Raw genomic sequence first — 21,582 nt, forward strand, 5'->3', positions numbered from 1 at the left:
GAGCGAACAAAAGTCCGCGGCCTCAATATAGGCTTCGGCTTCCCGCAATACACCTACGTATGACCGAATCTTTTTCCTTACCAAATCAAACTTAAAACCATTATGCCTTAATCCCCGGAGAAATTCTGAGTATGCCATTTCGTCTGGAAGATTATGAATTTGGGCTTTTTCTTGGTTAAATCTTTGGACGTATGAGCGTAGTCCTTCATTCTTCCCTTGAACAATTGTTGCCAAGTTGAGACTTGTCTTTCTTGGTGGGATGTTGTATGAGAAATTTCCCACAAACAACAAACTGAGGGTAGTAAATCAATTTATGCATCCGGCCGGAAGGCTATTAAACCAATCCTGGGCCACCCCCTTAAGAGTGGCCGGGAAGCATCTGCACCATGTAGCATCATCTACACTTTGCAAGTACATCAAATTCCTATACGAGGTAATATGCTCCTCTGGGTTGCCCGTACCATCATAGGCACCCACTAGTACACTCTTCACTCTTGCTGGTTGAGGGGACGTTAGTATGTCTTGCGAAAACGGAGGCGACTTATCTCCCAAATTCAACAAACGCATCTGCCAATCGATGGGCTGAGGCTGTGCGGATGTACCAGCCAGGTAGGGAGCCTGGCCGAACACCTGGCCATACGGCCCATATTGCCCAAAGACTTGGGGAGTTGGTTGTATCAACCCATTGAGTACTTGAGGGGGCTGATATTGTGATGGCTGAACTGGTCTGGGAGTGATGGTATGAGTGGCTTGACTTCTGCTGGAGACGGCCGTGTTGGTGTATTGAGAGAAAGATTGGTTGGAGGCTTCATCCGACATGGTTGGGGTAGAGGCCATGTCAGAATATGCGGCCCTCTCCTCTTGCTTGTGCCGAATGTAATCCCTTGCGTCTTTGAAACGCTGTGACGGCTCAGTCTCAACTCTTTTCGGCTGTCTGCCCCTCCCCCAGCCGACTGTGTTTTCGCCAACAGACTAGAGAGGTTGGTCCGTGGGACTCGGGGAGACCTTCCATGCGGACGACGGAATGGGGTATTACCAGCATCAGTTGCATTGGTCTTGTTGTGTGTTTTCTTGGAAGCACCTCCTCCCCCTTTTTGTTGGTTGGAAGCCAACTCTTGGAGAAGCTTAGTCAGCTCGGCCATTAGGGTAGCTGGGGTAACAGGAGGTTGGTAAAAGGATTGCTAGAATGTATGGTTGTACGTAAGTCTTCTACATATCCGTCCTCGCCTGGACGAGGACCAGTATTAGGTGTCTGACCATCTATTGCCATAACGGACGAGTATCCCCACAGACGGCGCCAAATGTTTCTGGGTTTTTTGTGAACTCCTCGGATACTGATCGCGTTCTCCTGACAATGAGACTCGGACACCTGCAAAACAACGAATATTCCGTTTATCGGAATATTCGCCTCCGACGATCAAGTTAGAGATCGGAAATCGGAAAAGCTAGAGAGAGAAAGTTGAGAGAAGTTGGAGCTCTTTAATACTCTGTTTTTATGTTATGTCCCAATCCACCCCTCCCATCGTAAATGATTGGGGTATTTATAGGGGTGGGAACATGTGCCCCTCTAGGGTTTATACCCTAGAATTTCGTGACGTGATTGGCTGCGCAATCAGAGGTTGCCACGTGTCATGGGGGCGCCGTTTTGCGGCATTCAAGGTTTTCTCGGGATTTGGGCCCGATGTGATCAAGGCCTTTTTCTCTTTCTGATGTTGTATTGTGTTCTAAAGGCAGCTGACACGTGTCACCCTGTCAGGAGGGCACGTGTCACCCTCTCATAGGGCCATGTGTCGCCTTATTATTGGGCCACGTGTCAGTATGAGATTGGGCCACGTAGTTGGGGTATTTTTACCCTAAACAAATATTATCTTTAGCATTACTTCACCAAGAATTTTTAATGTAGTTAATTGTTGAATTCCGATAATTAAATACATTCCCAAACTCAGAGGAAACCTTTTGTGGTTTATTAAGTTAAAATTTGTTTTGAAATGGAGTTTCGATTGAATTTAAGAAAAATGATTTTCTTATGCAGTTTTGAATTGAATGTAAGATCATTTTGGGATTCTCTGCTGATTTTTAAGTGAAACATAATATATTAAGTATTTTAAGTGATTTTTGAATAATGTGTGGGGCTATTGTTGGGTGTGAGGCCAAGTTGCTTCCCGATGGTTAATGAACATGCTAACTACCTCGATTGCGAGCCTTAGGTAGCTCATCCTGGGTTAATTATTGTTGTATGGGGGTGTGTAAGACCTTATAGGCATCTACCCATAATCGGGAGTTGGCCAATCTTAGATAGGTATCTACGAGATGACTGGGGGTTTTTCCTAACAACCTTAGGAAGTGGATTGTGAGGCCACTAGCATTCCTTCCATGCCAGTTCTACTGTTTTGAATGTTTTGAGTTTGAATTATTGAAACTATGAAATTATAACTTATTTTGAAGTTTATATAAATTATGATTGAAATTAAGTGATTTAATATCGACTTCCCATTTTAAGTTGATTATGAAATATTTCATAGTTTGTTTGGTTTGGTGGTTTTAAGTGATTTCTTTTGGGTTTTTAAGTTGTTTGTGGTTATGGTTTCTTTCTATTAATTTAGGTATGAAATCTTCTATTTCTTATTTGGGGGAGGACTGCTAGTTGCTCCCCACTGATTGTGGAATGTTGTTATAATTTGCAAATTTCATTTGTTTATTTGATCTATGTGATGATATGTTGGGAATTGAGAGTTTAGAACCTAACTGTTGGGCATGTATGCCTTTGCTGTTAGTTTATTGTTTAAGTGTTTTGAATTTGGTTTTAGTTTGAGTCCAGTTTGGCTAATGAGGGTTGTTCTGCCCTTGGCTTTTGAATGTAATCAATTTCTCTATGTTTATGTTGGTTTGTTTATTTCTTTTTCATCACTTAGTTTGCGCTTAGGTTAAATAACTTAACTTGGATGTATGGATAACTTAAACTTAATTTTAGAACTAGGTTAAGCTTGACTTTGTCAGTCGAAGTTTAGTAGCCTCCCCTTCAAGTGTAATTCCGCTAGCGCTTCTAGTTCTAAAAGAATGGGGTGTTACAATTCTACTCTTTATAAAACACCTAATCATCATTTCTTCCAGCAATTCGAAGTTCCTTTGGAATACTTGGAGTTCTCCTTTTAATACTAGACATAAAAAGTTAGATTTATTTATGAGAGATTGGACAAATCTATTTGTAAATCAATTGTTTTAATTTAATTTATATTTTTATTGAAGTTACTAACAATTCATTCGTGATGCATTAATTTAAAGGAGCACGAGCAGTCTTACCAATTAATTTATTTAATTACTTATTTGTATCTAGCTATTTTCATGATTAGCCTAATTCAATTGTTTTGATTTGTTGATTAATATTATGATGTTGCTTCCAATTTTTATGTCCCATTATTTATTTATTTTGATCACCTTTTTTCATTTTTAATTGGAAATATGTAATGAATATCACGTCTAATAAGACAATTTGGACAACCAGTTTAGGTTCCTTTTAATGTTGAGGACTTAAATAAGTTATCATAATATTTAGAATTATAATATTTGCATTAATATTCAACCTACATAGTAATATTAGTTTGGAGAAAATTGATTATTGTTTGTATATCAATTAAATCGTAAAGTAATACTTGTCGCTATAAGAATCAAATAAAGACTAATACGAGCGACATTGTCTACTTAACTTAAGTATGTACCATCATACCTGATCCTCTAGTCTTGCATGGTTGGATGACCATATGGAGTTAGTAATATCATGAATTTATGAATGTGGTGTAACCTTCATAGATAAAAAAAAAAATTCATGGTTTCCTTGTCCCTTTCGTTAAAAATCATGAACGGACGGTTTAAAAGTTCCATAAAAACTTGTTGGTGGCTCCTTACTTTATCCCTTAGCTTGTCTCTACCGTATTTGACCAACTCCGACTTCCTATAATTACCAAGCAAAGTGAACATGCTTAATTAGGCTCACTAGGATAAGAAATTGGATTAAAGGAATTGATATTCAATATTTTGAATTATCTTGGAGTTATTGAATTTGAATATTTGAGAATTGATTTAAAATTATGAGGTTTGGAATTGTTATTAGATTTTCATGATTGAAACTTTAAAAGTATGTTTGCTAATATATTGGGTTTATACATTTTGCACTTAGGTATACTTAACATATTTTCCTAATCCACATTTCCTACTTTGTTTTGGTTTGTCCTGTTTGACTTATTGGTAAGCAATAGTAAATTTCCAGGTAGAGTCAGTGATGCGCATCTCGAATTACTTCACCTAGTTTAGGGATCATGTTTTTTAATTAAGTTTTTAGTACTCATGACAATGGTTTGACTATTTTGAGGTATAAATAAAGAAAGAGTTAGTTTTCGTTGTAAGTTATTCATGAGTTGGTTTTTTTAAAGTAGTTAGTTTTCGTGGTAAGTTATAAATTCATATGCTCCTTCAAATTCAAACATTTATACTGACAAGGTTATTTCTTTTTTTACAAATAATTTATATTCTAGATATTAATTATACTATGATTAACTATCCACGCTTCCACCTATTTATTTATAATTTTGTAAGTCAAATTAAAGTTGCATATGAATTTATACAGAAAACTTTGGTATAGTTTATTTATTTATTTATTTTTTTGTGCACATATGCTAATGTAAAACTTTGACTCAAAATATCTTTAGTAATAAAAATTTTAACAATTGAATATTAATAAATTTTTCATTGAGACAATTCCAACAAGTACCCACATTAATATATTTATTCTTAGGTTAATTTTTAAATTACCACTAAAAAATGTAACCATTTTTGAACTAACCATCCGTTTAATTTTTTATTTTAAATTACCACCCCTTAAATTAAATAAATGCTCAGATTACCACCCATTTTAAAAATCCTATGGATTTTCTGTCTTGGATTTTTGAAAATGCTTTGATTTAATCTGATAGTACTGAAAAAACCTTACTTTTACTAAGAAAGACTGATGTATTTTACATTGTTTTTGCAGTATATTGACAAAGCTCCTCCAACATATTCTCAACAAATGAGACAAGCTTAGAGGAAGATGGATTTCATGTGTTACTGGATGCCATCAACTAAATGGCGACGTCGATGATTTATTTGGATTGTAGATCTATGGTATTGGAATATCTAAGCTAGATTTTACTTTTTAATTTATTTTTATCAACATTAATAAGAAAGGTGTTATGATAAATATCAAATTTCAAATTAATGATTAAATTTAATTGTTGGATGTCTTAAATTATATGAAGTATATTTTATGGCTTTTGTTAATTCTATTATACTGAAATTGTACATACTAGATCATGAATTTGTTTTACACAGGAAATGTAGATTTTTTCTTACTGGGCAGATGTAAAAGATAAAATACAGGAATACAACAATTATACGTATACACGAAAAAATCCTAATAATATCGTCAAAAATAAAATACAGGAATAATACAGCTAGCAGGAAAATAACGTAATATATGATCTCTTGATTGGACTTTTTTTTTTCAAAAACGAAACTTTAGAGAATGGTTATCTAACTCAACCATTCTCTATTGTAATGCAATATAGGACGGTTAAGTAGTCTAAACCTGATTATAGGAAGGGAAAAGAGAATGGTTGTGACTAACAACCGTTCTCTGTTTGTTAGTATATAAAACGCCTCATTGAGCCGTTCTCTATACTTTACACATCGCTTAGCAGAAAAACGGTCCTGAAGCGTTCTATAATGCCTATTATAACCGTTCTATAAGCCCTTTTTTGAAGTAGTGCCAGAACCTGTTCCAGCTAATAAAATTAGGAACTTGTTGTAACAAGTTTCGGCTCCGGGTAATAAAATTTTGGACCCGAAACCTGTAGGGTAAACAAAATCAGAACCTATCATTTAAGCCCAAATATTAAAGCTTTATATCAAAATTGTATAAAAGCCGTCACCTACCTCTCTCCATCTTCTTATTCATTTTACATCTTACTCTTAAAGGTTTAATTAGGGGTATTTATATAAGTATTTGTGATTTTGTATTAAATACTCTAGACAATCAGTGTCGGTTTGTTTTTTTTGTAGTACTGTATTATAGTTGTAAGCTTTTATTGTGAACATCCATTTTTTTAATAAAATATTTGCAACAAATTAAGAAGTAACTATTAAGATTACTTTGGAAGACGAGGTACCCTGCAGGTTCCGGTTCCCAATTTTATGGAACCTGTTGAATAGGTTTTGATTCCTATTTTTAAGAACCTGTTGCAACAGGTTTCGGTTCCGCGCCTTGAGATTTTTACAGAGTACCCTTCTACACTCACCCCTGGCATTGAGTGATCCAGTTTGCTAAAATAAATGGGTGTGTTGACCAAATTTGATGATAAATTAAACACAAGTCATCAGTTTGCTAAAATAAATGGGTGTGTTGACAAAATTTGATGATAAATTAAACACAATTTCATCACAAGTATATTTTATGATAACGACGAATTTATTACAAACTAATTAAAACAGTTGCATCTAGTAATAAAAACCATTCTTATCTTAAACATAAGAAACAATTAATTAAGAGCATTAATAGCAATCTTCATGCCATTGTTACAATGACCAGGTATAGTACATATGTAGTAACTTTGGCCAGAGGGCAATGTGATTTGGTCATGTCCAATTTGGTACAATTTTGATCCAGTTGGTGCGGTGCAACTATCGTATCCTTCTTTGGTTACGACTACCACATTGTGACGTGCCTTGTCATAATTGAACACTGCAAGAAAAAACATAAGCTATCTTATAAAACATAGTTGAATTAATAAAAACGTAATTATTACTTTATTTTTATAGTGTAAAGATATCATAATAAGACAAAGAATTTAATCATATGATACGCTAGCAATAATTTGATTCTTTTTTGTACACTTCTAAAATAATCATAAGTTGAGAGAAAAGTTAATTACTTGTAGAAAATATTAATCAAAATGAGAAATTTTTAAGGACACACTAAAATTATCATTTATATATAATTTGATGAATGATTAGAGGCAGATCCAGATATATATTAATTGGGTTCAAATCAATTTTATAGATTTGTATGGATGGAGCTAACCACCTAATTTGTACCTTTTGATTATATATTTTTTCTTTAAAAGCATAATATATCAAATGTATAACTAATACTAAAGTAATTACCACTGACATCACCACTATACATGTGTTACCTTCTTATAAATTTTTTCCCTCCTAAACTATTTGTGACATCATTCTCTCTTTTCTTTTTCTTTTTTTTTTTCCTTTTAATAAAGCTAATATTTAAAAATTATTGATTAAATATACATTTTTCTAAAAGCTTTTATGACTAAAATGACTAATTACACAATTTATAAGTGATAGTAGAGTTTGGATTATTTTTCCCTCTTTATTAATTCTTCAAATTTTTTATAATGAATCAAAAACGAATGCTAACATTTTAAAAAATTTATTATAACTAAGAAGTTAATTAGAATATTTTTTAGCTTAATTGATCTAACTAAAGGGATCGATCACGATTTATTATGTTTTGCTTAAAATATTTATATTCTATACATACAAGTAAGTTTTTAATTATTTAAACCGTGCATCGCACGGGATTAACCTAGTATAGTATTATTGTTATTCTGGTTGTATAAGGCTCTGCCACTGCTAATGATAATTAGGATATATATATATATATATATATATATATATATATATATATATATATATATATATATATATATATATATATATATATATATATATATATTTAATTTTCAAGTGAAAAATAAGAAATTGAAATATGTTATAGTCTTCAAATCGGGAAATTTGGCCATTAAATCACGATTAAAAGAATCTCATAATAGAATAACATCATATCGAAAGCAAAAAGAGAGCGAGAGAGAAATTAAAACTAACCTAGGACATCACCAGTTTTAAAAGACTTTCCATTAGGCCAATTCTCGAGATTATAAGTCCATCCAGCGGCATCTCTTACAGTGTAATCAACAGCAAGGAAAGGCTTGGTAATAGCAAGGAGGCACAACATGCCAACTCCAAGCAACAAAACTAGTCTTGCACAACCGTTTCCCAGAGCCATTTCAAACAAATTTTTAAAAATATTTAAAAACCTTAATAAAGATTTGGTAAAGGAAATGAGTTTTGACTAATAGGTTAGAAATGAAAAACTGATATTTATAAAAGAAAAATTCTCTTTAATTATGAGGTGGTTTATAAAGAAATGAATCAACGTGACTTACATATTAGGTTAAATTGATCTTGTGCATGCGATTGATTACAATCAAATTTATTTAAAAAAGGAATCATATCACAAAGGATATTGCCTAAATAAAATCACATTATATATTATTGATGAGTAGCATTTATGACACTCTTTTATCCTTTTTCTCTAAGGATTTTCCCCTTATTTGTACTTGTTTGAGCCATTTCAAGGCATTTTTGCCTTCGTTTTTGTTATGTTTTGTTTTTCCTCGTGTTTTCACTCTTTTCTTGTGTTTTCTTTGCTTTCTTTGCTGTTTTAGTAGGTTCTCGGCATTTATGATGAAGCTTAAGGAGCAATTTAGGCTAAGGAAGGGGTAAGTGATGCCCAAAGGAGAGGGCGCACAACTTTGCTGAAGCCGCGGGCGCGGAGAGCAAGAACTGGTTTCTTCCATTTGAAAGAGGAAATTCCTCGCCACGCCCTGGGAGAAGGCTCTCCTCTGTTACCCGCGGGCGCATCCCTTCAAGATACTCTTTCCCCTTGTTCCCAAGCCGCAGCCTCTCCTCAGCCAGAGAGGCATCTCCACTTATCACCCGCAGGCGCGGCATTCTAAGCCGCGGGCGCGGCTTCGTGGGATTTGCATCTCCGTACCCAGCTTGGAGAAGGCGTGACGTTACTACAAAATTAAGTAATATAGTAACAACTAAAATTTGTTGTTATTCACCCAAAATCCGTTGCCAACTCTAGTTAGGAACAAGTTGGAAACGAAAATTTGTTGTTGCTAAAAGGCTTGTTGCCATGGGATTTTGGCTACCAGTTGCAAAACAATTTTGTTGCAATATTGCATGCATTTAAATATAGTTTCCATGATGGTTGCTGTTATTGGTACATTCGGTGCCAACTTTGGCAATCTATTACCATTGGTTGTTGCTAAAAGTAGCAACAAATTATTAATATTAGTTCCTAAAAATAGCAACAAATTATTAATATTGGTTCCTAAAAATAGCAACAAATTATTAATGTTGGTTTTTAAAAATAGCAACAAATCGTTAATATTGGTTGTTATCAACACTACGAGACCGAAACCTGATCTTTATTAGCTATTCAGTTCATCCCGATCCCTTTACCAATCCTCACTGAGTCGAACTTGTGACCTCAAAGTCACATGGTGAAACTCTTACCAACTATACCAAGTACTATTTGTTTACTTAAATGCACATAATTGATAATAAGTGAACGAAAGATTAAGGAGAAATCAAAAATTCGTCTCTAAATTAGAGACGGAATTGAAATATGTCTCTATTTGATGTTATTATAGCAACAAATAATAAGAAGGTATTTCCAATGGCAACAAATATAAAAGTGGCCTACATATAGATTGACAACAAAGTGTAACACAATTTGTTTCCAATGGCAATAAACTAGAATTTAATGTCATTATAGCAACAAATAATAAGAAGAGTATCTCCAATGGCGACAAATAAAAATTTCGTTGTCATTAACTGATATTGGGAAATGGCAACAACTAAAAAATACATTTTCATCTAGCAACAATAGTTTAGACGACTTATTTCTAATGGCAACAATTCAAAAATTTATTATGTCATCTAGTAACAACTAGTAAGACAATTTGTTTTAAACAACAACAAATCAAAAACACGTAGCCATTAATTATTAAAAAGTAAAGCATAAAATGTCGCTTTTAATTAGGCAATGAAAAAAATTATTTTCGTTGCTATTTAGCAACATTATAAAAATTTATTGCCAAACTTAGTTGCTAAAAAACTTTTATTTTTGTAGTGCGTGTGTCGGGAGGGCTCTCCTTGGGTTTCTATTTTCGGATTTCTTGAAGCATATAAATAGTGGACTTCTTGAATTTTGTAATTATCCTAATTTCCAATTAAAACTAGAACTTGATAGAGAGAGAAACACTTGAATACTCGATTTGTACTTCAATTACTTCATCTAAGCTTGGATTTCATCTTCATTCAATGATAATTAGTGAGAATTTGACGCAGGTGAAACCTAGGTCGTTGATTTCTAAGATTCCCCGATCAAAACCAAATTTATAAGACCAAACCCAACCCTAAGCATAGGGCTAAGTCCGGGTCGAACCCAAGGGAATGCGGTATATGCTAAAGTCTCTAGCTAAGCTATTCCGAAGCCTAGGTAAGGGTTGGTCTAAGCAAACTAAGCAACGCTATTAAATGAATTCAAGAACGATATTAAAGATGCTAGGGAATTAGGATCCACATGCACTCATGACAATCATACTAATTGGGAAAGAATTCAACCAATTAAACAATGTGAGGGAAAGCAACAAATACAATCAAAATCACTTAAAGAGCTATTTCCTAGGGTCAAGCTAGATGTCTCTACAAATGACTTCAAAGGAAAATCGCAAAACAAGATCAATCGATAATAATAGCTTCCAAATCAATTTTTCGTATCAATGAAAACTACTATGCAATCTAGCTTGATAGTTAACGTTGATCACTCCTCAAGATATCAAACACATGCACAAATTTCACCAACCAATTTAATCACAATGATGATCAATCAAAATCCCCCAATTAGCTATGAATTATCAATCATACATGCTTCACCATATCCCTAACAAGTAATCTACTCACTACGCACTGCAAATTTGAATGACAAAACTAAACTAATCACCAATTTCATCATCAACATTGTATTCAAATTATACTCAAACTTATCAAAAATCAAATCAAACAAACAACAAGTAATTCAATCAAATTCAAGAATCAAAAGCTAAAATTGCATTAAAGAGTAGAGAATTCTTACAAAACTTAGATCAAAATCAAAGAGGAAGAAGATTGAAAGTAGCATTCATCTAATTTACCAAGTTTCTCTCTCTAGAATCTAAGAACAAAGTTTCCAAAATCTTGAGCTTCTTTCTCTAAAATTCCAATCAAAAATCTAATTCTAAGCTTATTCAAAAACTAATTCTCTCTCTAAAAATGAAGGAATTCTATATATAGTAAAACTAACAAAGGAAGTGTTAGTTAAACGTCCAAAAAGAACCCCAATAGGCGCGCCCTCTCCTCTACAAGCACGGCCGCAATGAAATGGGTACGGAATAGGGGAGGAAAGATGCGCGGCCGCACCTGCCACTTGTGCGGCCGCGCAGTACTCGTGCACGCCCGCGCCTTGGAGTAAGGCACCTCCCTCTCGTGCGGTTGTTGATGGTCCCGTGCGCTCCATTTGATACATGTTGGGGGAGGTAGTCTCTAGAGGTCTTCACAGTGGGTTCAACACCTATTTTGATGTCCACGCAGCATGAGAGCGTGGCCTTGAAGATTTGGCTTTTGCACTCCTTCACTTTTGAGCTTCAAGAGGAGGAACCGGCTTGCACCTTAAGCTTTGCAAATCCCGAGAGAAGGTCATTTGGATCCTTAGACGTCATCATTTTCCTTAATCAAATAAAGGAAAACAAATAAAAGAGAAAAAGCAAAATAAACCAAGAAATGCAAGAAAATGGGAAAACAACTAAAGAAAACACTCAGTAGAGAAATATCAAGTAAAACTAAAACAAAAAGTGATATATATAAGAGATGTAAAAGCAGTGAAAATTCATCCTAAAAGAGGCTAAATGAGTGCCATAAATGACACTCATCAAACTCCCCCAAGCTAGACTTTTGCTCGTCTTCGAGCAAAAAAAAAATCAAGAAGAAGTAGGATGAAAGATTTATTCAAACCAAGAAAAGGAAAGAAAAAGATAAGAATGTACACTAAAATTCACTTTCGTAGGAATCACGGTTGTTTTTAGCTACAACAAGCCCTTTAAACCCCAAAGTTGCTAATGAGAAAGAGTGCGGTCTCGTAAGGGTATCCAAAGAGTTTGACCCATAACTCTTGAGGGTAAAAATGAGGCAAATCATTGAAAGAAAGTAAAATCAAAGATTTAAACAAATAGCTTTTGAAATGGACCTTTACAAATGATCGAATGCAAGTGAATAAACAACTTTCTATATAATAAGAGTATGCATGTTCTAATATATCCAAGGTTGATTGAAACATAAGATATGCTAAGCATAGAGAACTAATGAGACACAATTCACCTTCATCCCAAACAATCTTACCACGTTCTCCCAACTAGCTTCAAATCCACCTCTAGTGCGCATCTCAATGATTCCTCAAAGGAACCGGAAAAGAAAAGGCTTTTAGGGCTTCTCGAAATCTTGACTATTGCACACTACTCTATAGGCTTGACCCACATCTACCTCCACCGACTTGTGATTCAACCACAAAAATCAAAAGGTCTTGAAAAGGGTTGTAATGTAAGGGCGAAAAGGGTGAAGGTAGGCATAAATTTGAAATTTGATGGTATACCTAAATTGTGAAGCAAAGATTGGCCACATCTCAACACCAAAACCAAGTAATCACAAAAAAAAAACACCAACACCCCCAAGCTTATTCAAAGACAAAATCACAATCATATATACAAAAAGCATAAGAACGCTTCCCCTCAAGCCAAAATGAAGCATTGTCCTCAATGTTTAAAATAGGGAGAAAACCATTACATCAAAATATTTTTAAAATTTTTCATTTTTCACAATTTATTCACTTTTTGCCAAAGCCTTTGAATTTTCTTTGCTTTTTCTCATTGTTTCATTTTTTAATTTTCACTTTATTGCATTGTCCTCGCCTATGGACAGCTTTATCAACTTGGCATTTTGCCTTTTATTCACAAGATATTTACAATACAACTTGCTTACATTAAAAGAACCAAACAATCAATCTCATCAACCAAAACTCCAATAATAGAGACCAAATGCTTCACAAAAACCAAAGATGGGAACAAGAATGAAACAAAAGGCTCAAAAGATAAAGATGTGGCTTGAAAAGAAAGGTATATGGCTCAAATGGTTAGCAAGAAGGCAAATGTAAACCCAAAACAAAGAAAAGAAAAATATCCTAGAAAAGTAAAAATTACCACCCCGAAAAGATGCGTTTGTCCTTCCTAAATGGCTCGGTCGCGATCTCGGGAGATGAGAGTTAAATTCTAGATAAAGCATACAATAGTCAAGGATCCACGTGCCGCTCAATCAAGAAATGTTGAAAGCAAGAAGAAATAAAACCTCACACGGTTGTAGCAAAAACTCACTACACTAGTAGAAAAAAACAAAAAGGCAACCACTACTAGAAAACTGCTGTTTTCCGACAGAAAAAATCCCTCGAAAACACGCTGTTTTCCGTCGGAAAACCTGTTTCCGACGGAATTCCGTCGGAAACTGTCGTCGGAAAACCCTTTGTAGGAAAATCAGCCTTTTCCGACGGAAATTCCGTCGGAAACACTTTTCCGACGAAAATTCCGACGGAATCCTTTCGTCAGAATGCATTTTTGGGCACTAGAAAAGTGCGTCGGAAAATTCCGACGAACACAAATCCGTCGGAAAATTCCGACGGCATTTCCGTCGAAAACTGATTTTAAGAAATTAAAAAAAAAAACACGCCACGCCACCAGGGGCGCGGCGCATCACCACCTCAGAACACCACCAACCCTAAGCCCAAACCGCCACTCCCTAAACTAAGCAAGATCCATCCACCACCACCACCAAACCCTAACCCAGACCCACCCAAATCACCCACTTATCATCATCAAACCCTAACCCAGATTCACCAACCACCACCACCGCACCCTAACCGAAATTCAGCAATCACCACCACCGCACCCTAACCCAGATTCACCAACAACCGCCACCGCACCCTAACCCAGATCTTCCCAAACCCTCTTCCCCAGCCTTAACCTAACCGCACCACCACTCCCCCTTACCCAACACAGACCCACCCCCTAATCCTAAACGACCATTTCCACCACCCTAACCCACCCAAATCAATATCTAACACCAAAACAAACCCAGATCTGCAACAAATCCGTACCACCACCGCCGCCAAAAACCACGAATTTCAACCAAAAAACCAAAAAAAAACCCACGAATTTCAACCAACAACCAAAAAAACAAAAAACAAAAAATTAAAACCAGAAAACATACCTTACCAACCGTAGCTTCCAATTTCAACCTGTATTTTGTTAAATACGGCTAAATTCGAACCTGAAACCTCTAGATCTAGAGGTTTCAGGCTCGAATTTGGCCGTATAAACCATAAATATGCAATAGCAAGATAACAGGGCCACGACGCCGGTGAGAATTGAGAAAGAGGAGGAGGAAAGAAGATGAGGAGAAAATAAAAAAAAATAAAAGATAAAAGGGAGAGAGCAGATCGGAGAACTAAGGAAGAGGAGAGAAGAGAGAGCTGAGAAGTGAGGAGAGGAGAGGAGAGAGAGATAGAACAGAGGCGGAGTGAGAAGGGAGGAGAGAGAAAGAGAAGTTTGAATATATATATGGTGGGAGGGGCGCCGTTTTTAATTAAAAAAAATTAATTTCCGTCGGAAACTTATAATATTCCGTCGGAAATTTTTCGACGGAATATAATTCCGTCGGAAATTTTTTGACGGAATATAATTCCGTCGGAAACTTTACTGTCCGACGAAATATTCCGTCGGAAATTTCCTACGGAATCAAATCCGTCGGAAAACACTTACTTTACGACGGATTTTCGACGGAAATTCCAAATTCGTCGCAAATTTCCTACGGAAAAAAAATCCGTCGGAAATTGAGTGTTTTCCGACGGATTTTCATGTCCGTCGGAACCGTTCCGTCGGAATTAGACCTTTTTCTAGTAGTGAACCTCCAATTGCCACCGGTTCAGTCCAAACCGGTGGCAAAAACCGGCTAAAAAATGGGCAGCGTTTTAGACCAAGCACAATGGCACCGGTTCAGTGCAAAATGATGGAAAAAATATATAGGCCACCGGTTTGAACCGGTGCCACTGAACTGGTGCCTTATTAACCACTGAACCGGTGCCTTATTAAAAAAAAAAACTCGTGTTCTTTCTTCTTCCTTCTCTTTCTCTTTCATTTTCATTTCGGCTTCCTTCTCTAGATTTCTCCACTGTTGCATTCCCGAAAACCCTCACCTGCACTCTCTCCATTTTCCTTCCACCAGAGCCGCCACCTTCGCCGGTCACCTGCACTGCCGCCTTCACCAGTGCCCTTCTTTTTCTCCCCTCAACCCCCTCCACCTCTCTTAGTTTCCTTCTTAATTCAAGGGTCTGTCAAGATGTTGAAGCCGTGCCACCGCCCTGAGGTTCGCTGCGCCACATCCCTAAGAAATGTCGTGCCACTGCCCTGAGGCTCCTGCACCACCGAGCCATTTTGCTGCCCTCCATCTCTCCTTCCCTTCAAGGTTTTCCTTATAATTTTTTTTGTTTTTTTCACAATTATTTTCCAATTATGTACTTATATTAATTTATTTTGCATGTTGAACCATTTTTAGCAAATTAAAATTTAGGTTTAAATATTATTTTACTCCAATTTTTCTCAATTTTAGGTTGTTTTATTGGGAAATTGTGAAAATATTAGAGATTAGTAACCTTGTTACTCAATTAGTTGGATTTTATTATGTTTTAATGGTTAATTTAATTTATTTTGATGGATAATTTTTAATAAATTAGAGAATATATATTAACCTTGGTACTTAATTAGTTGAAATTTGGTATGTTTTAATGGTTAATTTTAAGTTATTTTGATGGGTTATTTTGAATAAATTTGAGATTAGAAACCTTGTTATTAAATTAGTTGAATTTTGGAATGTCTAAATGGTAAATTTTAAGTTGTTTTGATGGGTATTTTTGAATAAATTAGAGATTAGTAACCTTGTTACTAAATTTGTTGAATTTTGGAATGTTTTAATGGTTAGTTTTAAGTTGTTTTGATGGGTAATTTTGAATAAATTAGAGATTAGTAACCTTGTTAGTTTAGCAATTTTGAATAAATTAGATGAATTTTGAACAAACTAGTGAATACATAGTTTAGCAATTGTTAGTTTGATGAATGATGTGTTTTAGCTTAGAAATAAATTAGTGAATGGACATGTTATGAGAAAGAAATAGTACATACATAATATTTAACCTAATTTTTGTTTTTTTAATAGATTCATATGTGAAGCACGAGTTTAGCTTAAGGACTACATATTGAGCTCAAGTGGGTAGTTCATAAGTGTACATCCATTGTACTTGCTATATTGGTATGAATTATTAACTTTACTAAGATTTATTTCTTTTTATTTATCCATTTAATAAAATTTTATTCATGATATTGCAACTTGTGTATTGTTTAATTGCAAATAAATACAACAATATATAGAATTCTTGTATCATCATATGCCTAGATACCCGTTCAAGACTTTCTCATTAGGAGAAAGTCTTGAATAGTCCCCGGTTGGGACTGTTCTTGAATGTGTACTCTCACTTAGGTGGTGAATGTATGTCTTCTTTTCGATTTTAAGGAACATCTTGGCTTACCATTTCCTCACTATGTTCTCTGGGTACATGTGTGGGTAACTAATTATCTACATTGTGTACTTGGAGAACTAGGAGGAAATGTGTCGGATTTTCCTTCAAATTGGAAAGTTGACATACATTCACTAGTGAGAGTAGACATTCAAGGATGGGTTAGGTTGGAGTGATAAGGACCTTTTAGAAACATGTATTTTTTCACTATATGAATGGTATATTCACGATGTGTACTTGAATTTGATTTACATAAAATATGTAGCAATTACACATTATTCATTATATATTGCTATATATGTTTAGAGACAATTTACTAAATGGAGAAGGATCGTGGTTGGATGTATGGTAGACGCGATACATTAGAATTTTGGAATGGGGTTCAAGAGTTTTGCGAGAGGGCTTTATCTTATCAACTGGGTGACAAAGGCCTTTATTGTCCTTGTGTTGATTGTAATAATGTGAATGTGGTCGACAGTGTTGAAATCATTAGAGATCATGTATTATGTCGTGGGTTTAGGCATAAATACCATGTGTGGATTTGGCACGGTGAAGGTGGAGAGTACAGTGGGGATCTTGATCGGAATGATGTGCGTGTTAGAAGCAATGAGATTCACGTGGACGAGGAATACGAGAATGATGACTATATTGTTGATAATGGTGAGGATGGAGCCGATGATGATCAGGCGGATGAGGTCGAGGATGAACACGTGGATGAGATGTTGCATGGTGTTGAAAGTGGCGTGTTTGAGTTATTATCGGAGGCTTCAAAAAGCCTTTGTATCCTGGGTGCAAAAATACTTCAAACTATCGGCCGTGCTAACACTTTTCAACATTAAGTCAAAGCATGGGTGGACGGACATTAGTTTTACTTCTTTGTTGACCGCATTAAGTGATATGTTGCCTGATGGGAATGAAATTCCTAAGTCTTACTATTATGCAAAGAAGCTCGTGTGGCCGTTTGGTTTGGAGTATAAGAAGATACATGAAATCCTAATGATTGTATTCTTTATCGAAATAAGTATGAACAATTAAAGGAGTGTCCACGATGTAAGCTGTCGCGCTACAAGCGCATGAGTTGCAATCCTGGTACGGAGGGACCTCCTGCTAAGGTGTTGTGGTATCTTCCCATTATTCCAAGGTTTAAGAGTCTATTCTCAATACCAAAAGACGCTAAAAACTTGAGGTGGCATGCAGAGGGAAGAAAGAAAAACAGAATGCTGAAGCATCCAGCTGACTCCCCGTAGTGGAAGAACATTGATTTGAAGTTTGAGAAATTTGGTGATGAAGTCAGAAATTTAAGGCTTGGGTTGTGCACTGACGGGATGAATCCATTTGGCACTCTTAGTACCCAACACATCACATGGCTGGTACTTTTAGTGATTTATAATTTGCCTCCTTGGCTGTGCATGAAATGCAAGTATGTAATGCTTTCATTGCTAATAATTGGGCCTAGGAAACCTGGAAACGACATAGATGTTTACCTTGCGCTGCTTATTGACGACTTGAGAAAGATGTGGGATGAAGGGGTTTCCGTTTTCAATGCTCATCAGAGCAAGATGTTCACATTGCGTGTAACCCTTATGTGGACCATGAATGACTTCCCTGCATATGGCAACTTGTGTTGGTACAGGGTAAAAGGAAAAAAAGCATGCCCCATATGTATTGATGACACATCAAGCGTATACCTTAAGAATTCACACAAAGATGTCTACTTGCAGACTGAAAGGTTCCTTAGGCGTGATCACCTGTACTGTAGGCAGAAAAAGGCTTTTGATGGGACAGTGGAAGAGGATACTGTGCCTAGACCATTGACTGGTGTTGAGATTTGTGCTCGGGTGAAAGGTATATGAACGGTGTTTGGAAAATCAGAAAAAACTATGGTCTCAGCTGCTCTGTTTAAGAAAGAATCAATCTTTTAGAAGCTTCTGTACTGGAGAGAACATGACGTTAGGCACTGTCTTAATGTGATGCATATAGAGAATAATGTGTGTGATGCTCTTTTGGGAACGCTTATGAATATCTAAGGCAAAACAAAGGACGGAAAGGGTGCACGGTTAGATTTGCAAGAGATGGGGATTCGTCCAGAATTGTGGGCTCAGGAAAAGGTTAGAAAGGAAAGGAACCGGGAAAAGAAGAAGAAAATGTTTCGAAAAAAGGGAAGGAGAAGAGCAAGGGAAAGGGAAAGAGAAAGGCCACGGATACGCCAAAGAAGAAAGTTGAGGGTAAAGGGAAGGATGTAAAGACTTATTTACCTCCGGCTTGCTATACATTGTCAAGGGTAGAGAAATGCATGTTTTGTGCATGTTTGTACGGCATTAAGGTTCCATCAGGGTACTAATCTAATATGAAAAGATTTGTAACCTTGAATGGAGAATTGAAGCTGACAAGTATGAAATCCCATGATTGTCACATTATGATTCAAGTATTCCTACCGATTGCAATCCGTGGTATTCTACCGAAGCACGTGAGGGAAGCGATTACAAGCCTTTGTTCGTTTTTCAATACAATTTGCAGCAAAGTGCTTGATCCTTGTACACTAGATGCTTTGCAAGCAGATGTGGTTGTGACTTTGTGCAAATTTGAGATGTATTTCCCACCCTCATTTTTTGACACAATGGTTCATCTGATTCTTCATTTGGTGCGTGAGATTAAGTTGTGCGGTCCAGTGTTCATGAGGTGGTGTTATCCTTTTGAAAGACACATGGGTACATTGCAAAATAAAGTACGGAACCAAGCTCACCTTGAAGGAAGTATGATGCAAGGGATCGTGGGTGAGGAGATAGGTAACTTTGTGGCGGACTACATAGCCCTTGCTCAACCTATTGGTCTTCCTACTTCTCGACATGAAGGGAGACTTGATGGTCATCACACAATTGGGTCGAAACGAATGTCACCTGACCAAGATTAGTTCTTACAAGCACACCTTTATGTGTTGCACCATGTTGCAGATGTGCACCCATATTTAGATGAGCACATGGCTAGTTTGCGTGACGAATTTCCATCAAAAGGTGAAAGGGCACTTATGCAGTTGCATAATAAGAGGTTTGTCAATTGGTTTCGTGATCGAGTAATGGGTCGATTGGATGATAGTAATTTGACCGATACTGTACGGTGGCTTGCGTACGGTCCTAGGGATGATGTTCGTTCATTTGAGGGATATGACATCAATGGGTACACTTTTTGGACTGAGGGTCGGGATTTGAAATCTTCCTCCACCTTAAACAGTGGTGTAACGCTTGTGGCATCGTCAAGGGAGTTTGCAAGTTCTAAGGATAAATCACATGTCGATGCAAAGTTGTCATACTATGGTCGAATTCAAGAAATATGGGAGCTTGATTATTGTAACTTCACGGTTGCTCTTTTCAAGTGTAAGTGGGTTGATAATATCAGGCGTAACGTAAAATATGATGACTTTATTCTTGTAGATCTTGGCCACTTGAATGATAGTGCGGAAACATTTATCCTTGTATCTCAAGCTAAGCAAGTGTTCTACGTAACTAACCTAGTCGATTCAAAATGGTCTATTGTGCTAGCTGGCAAAAGAAGAATCCTAGGCATTGGAGATGTTGAGGATGAGGAAGAATATGATGCGTTTGATGATTCTGCACCTTTCACTGTTCCTAGACCTGTTGTACTAAATGACATAGACGGCGAAGCAGGTTATATGCGATCAGACCACAACGAAGGAATTTCAGATTGAGGTAGTATGATTAAAAGTTAGTAATGGTTTCATTGCAAATATAGTTTAGTTATCACTTATATAGGAGCATAAGTAGGCAAAAATGACATAAATGAGCTTGTATTTGACCCAAATCCTTTGTTTTGTACATAAACTAACATGTTTGTAGTTTGAAATTGCCTAAGTGTACTCATTATCATGCATATACAAGGTTATAGGACCATAAGTAGGTGAAAATGACTTAAATGAGCTTCTACTTAACCCAAGTCCTTTGTTTTGTATATAAACTAACATTTAATCATTCTAACAACTCTTTTTGTAGTACTAATACTAACATTTGTTTTTATGTAGGAATTTCGAGCGCAAAATACAAAAAATGCATTGCAGAAGGAGTACACCCATCGTATGGGGGCTAAGACATTTGCTGAAAAGAGACCTGAGTGGATCAAAAAGGGTTTTTTACCCTAAATCGCTTCTAGTCCCATCGAAAGAACCCTCTAGTTCCATGGTCACTACTTTGGTGAGTCGTGCCGATGATTTCTTTTGTTCTCTCCATACGTTTGATAAGGAAACCGGAAAATGGGTCATCAAGGGTCCAGAAACAAAAAATGGCAGATAAACTTGTAAGTTACCTATGAACTGTTTAATTTTAAGTCGCTTTTGCATCAAAATCACTATACAAACCATTAACTGTATTATTGACATCCTTTTTCCTTTTACTACAGCTTGAGCACACTCAAGAACTAGTAGAGGGAAAATTGGTCCCAAGTGTGGAGAATGACCCTTTCACCTTGGCTTTGGGAAAGCCATACCATCTAGGACGAGTAGTAGGTTCGGGAGGGTCATTTCTAGGATGGAAAAATGTGATGGGTCCAGAATTCACAAAATCGGGTCGATCTCGAGCAAGTGTTAACTAACCGGATGAGTTGGATGCCAAGGTGGCATCAATTAAGGAACAAGTATGCAATGAGTTAGTAGGTGAATTCAATGCTTGGGCGAAGTAGATGAACTTACCGAGTTTTCCGTTCCTCGCGACTACACCGGTCGACTCATGTTCTCACCCACAAGGACAAGGAGAAGGTGATAGACATGGAGGAGATGAGATACATGGAGAAGATGTGCTACCTGAGGTAGTTTCAATTGGATTAAAAGTTTTAAAATATTGAGTTACGTTCGATCTGAGGTGGCATGATTGATGAACTATTGCAGTTTCCTACTCCTACACATGCAGACTCGAGGGAGCTTGATAATCCAACACCGCATGAATATCCAGATTTACAGGTGATTT

The 21,582-nt window shown here is 36.3% G+C and overlaps 1 pseudogene; it reads right to left on the reverse strand.

Annotated features, from left to right (window-relative positions):
* Nucleotides 1-6,569: 6,569 nt before the first annotated feature.
* LOC145571058 (basic blue protein pseudogene) lies at nt 6,570-8,116 on the reverse strand (annotated as a pseudogene).
* Nucleotides 8,117-21,582: the final 13,466 nt, after the last annotated feature.

This window comes from Chenopodium album, chromosome 12 (genome assembly GCF_948465745.1).
Source record: "Chenopodium album chromosome 12, dcCheAlbu1.1, whole genome shotgun sequence".
Lineage (NCBI taxonomy): Eukaryota > Viridiplantae > Streptophyta > Magnoliopsida > Caryophyllales > Amaranthaceae > Chenopodium > Chenopodium album.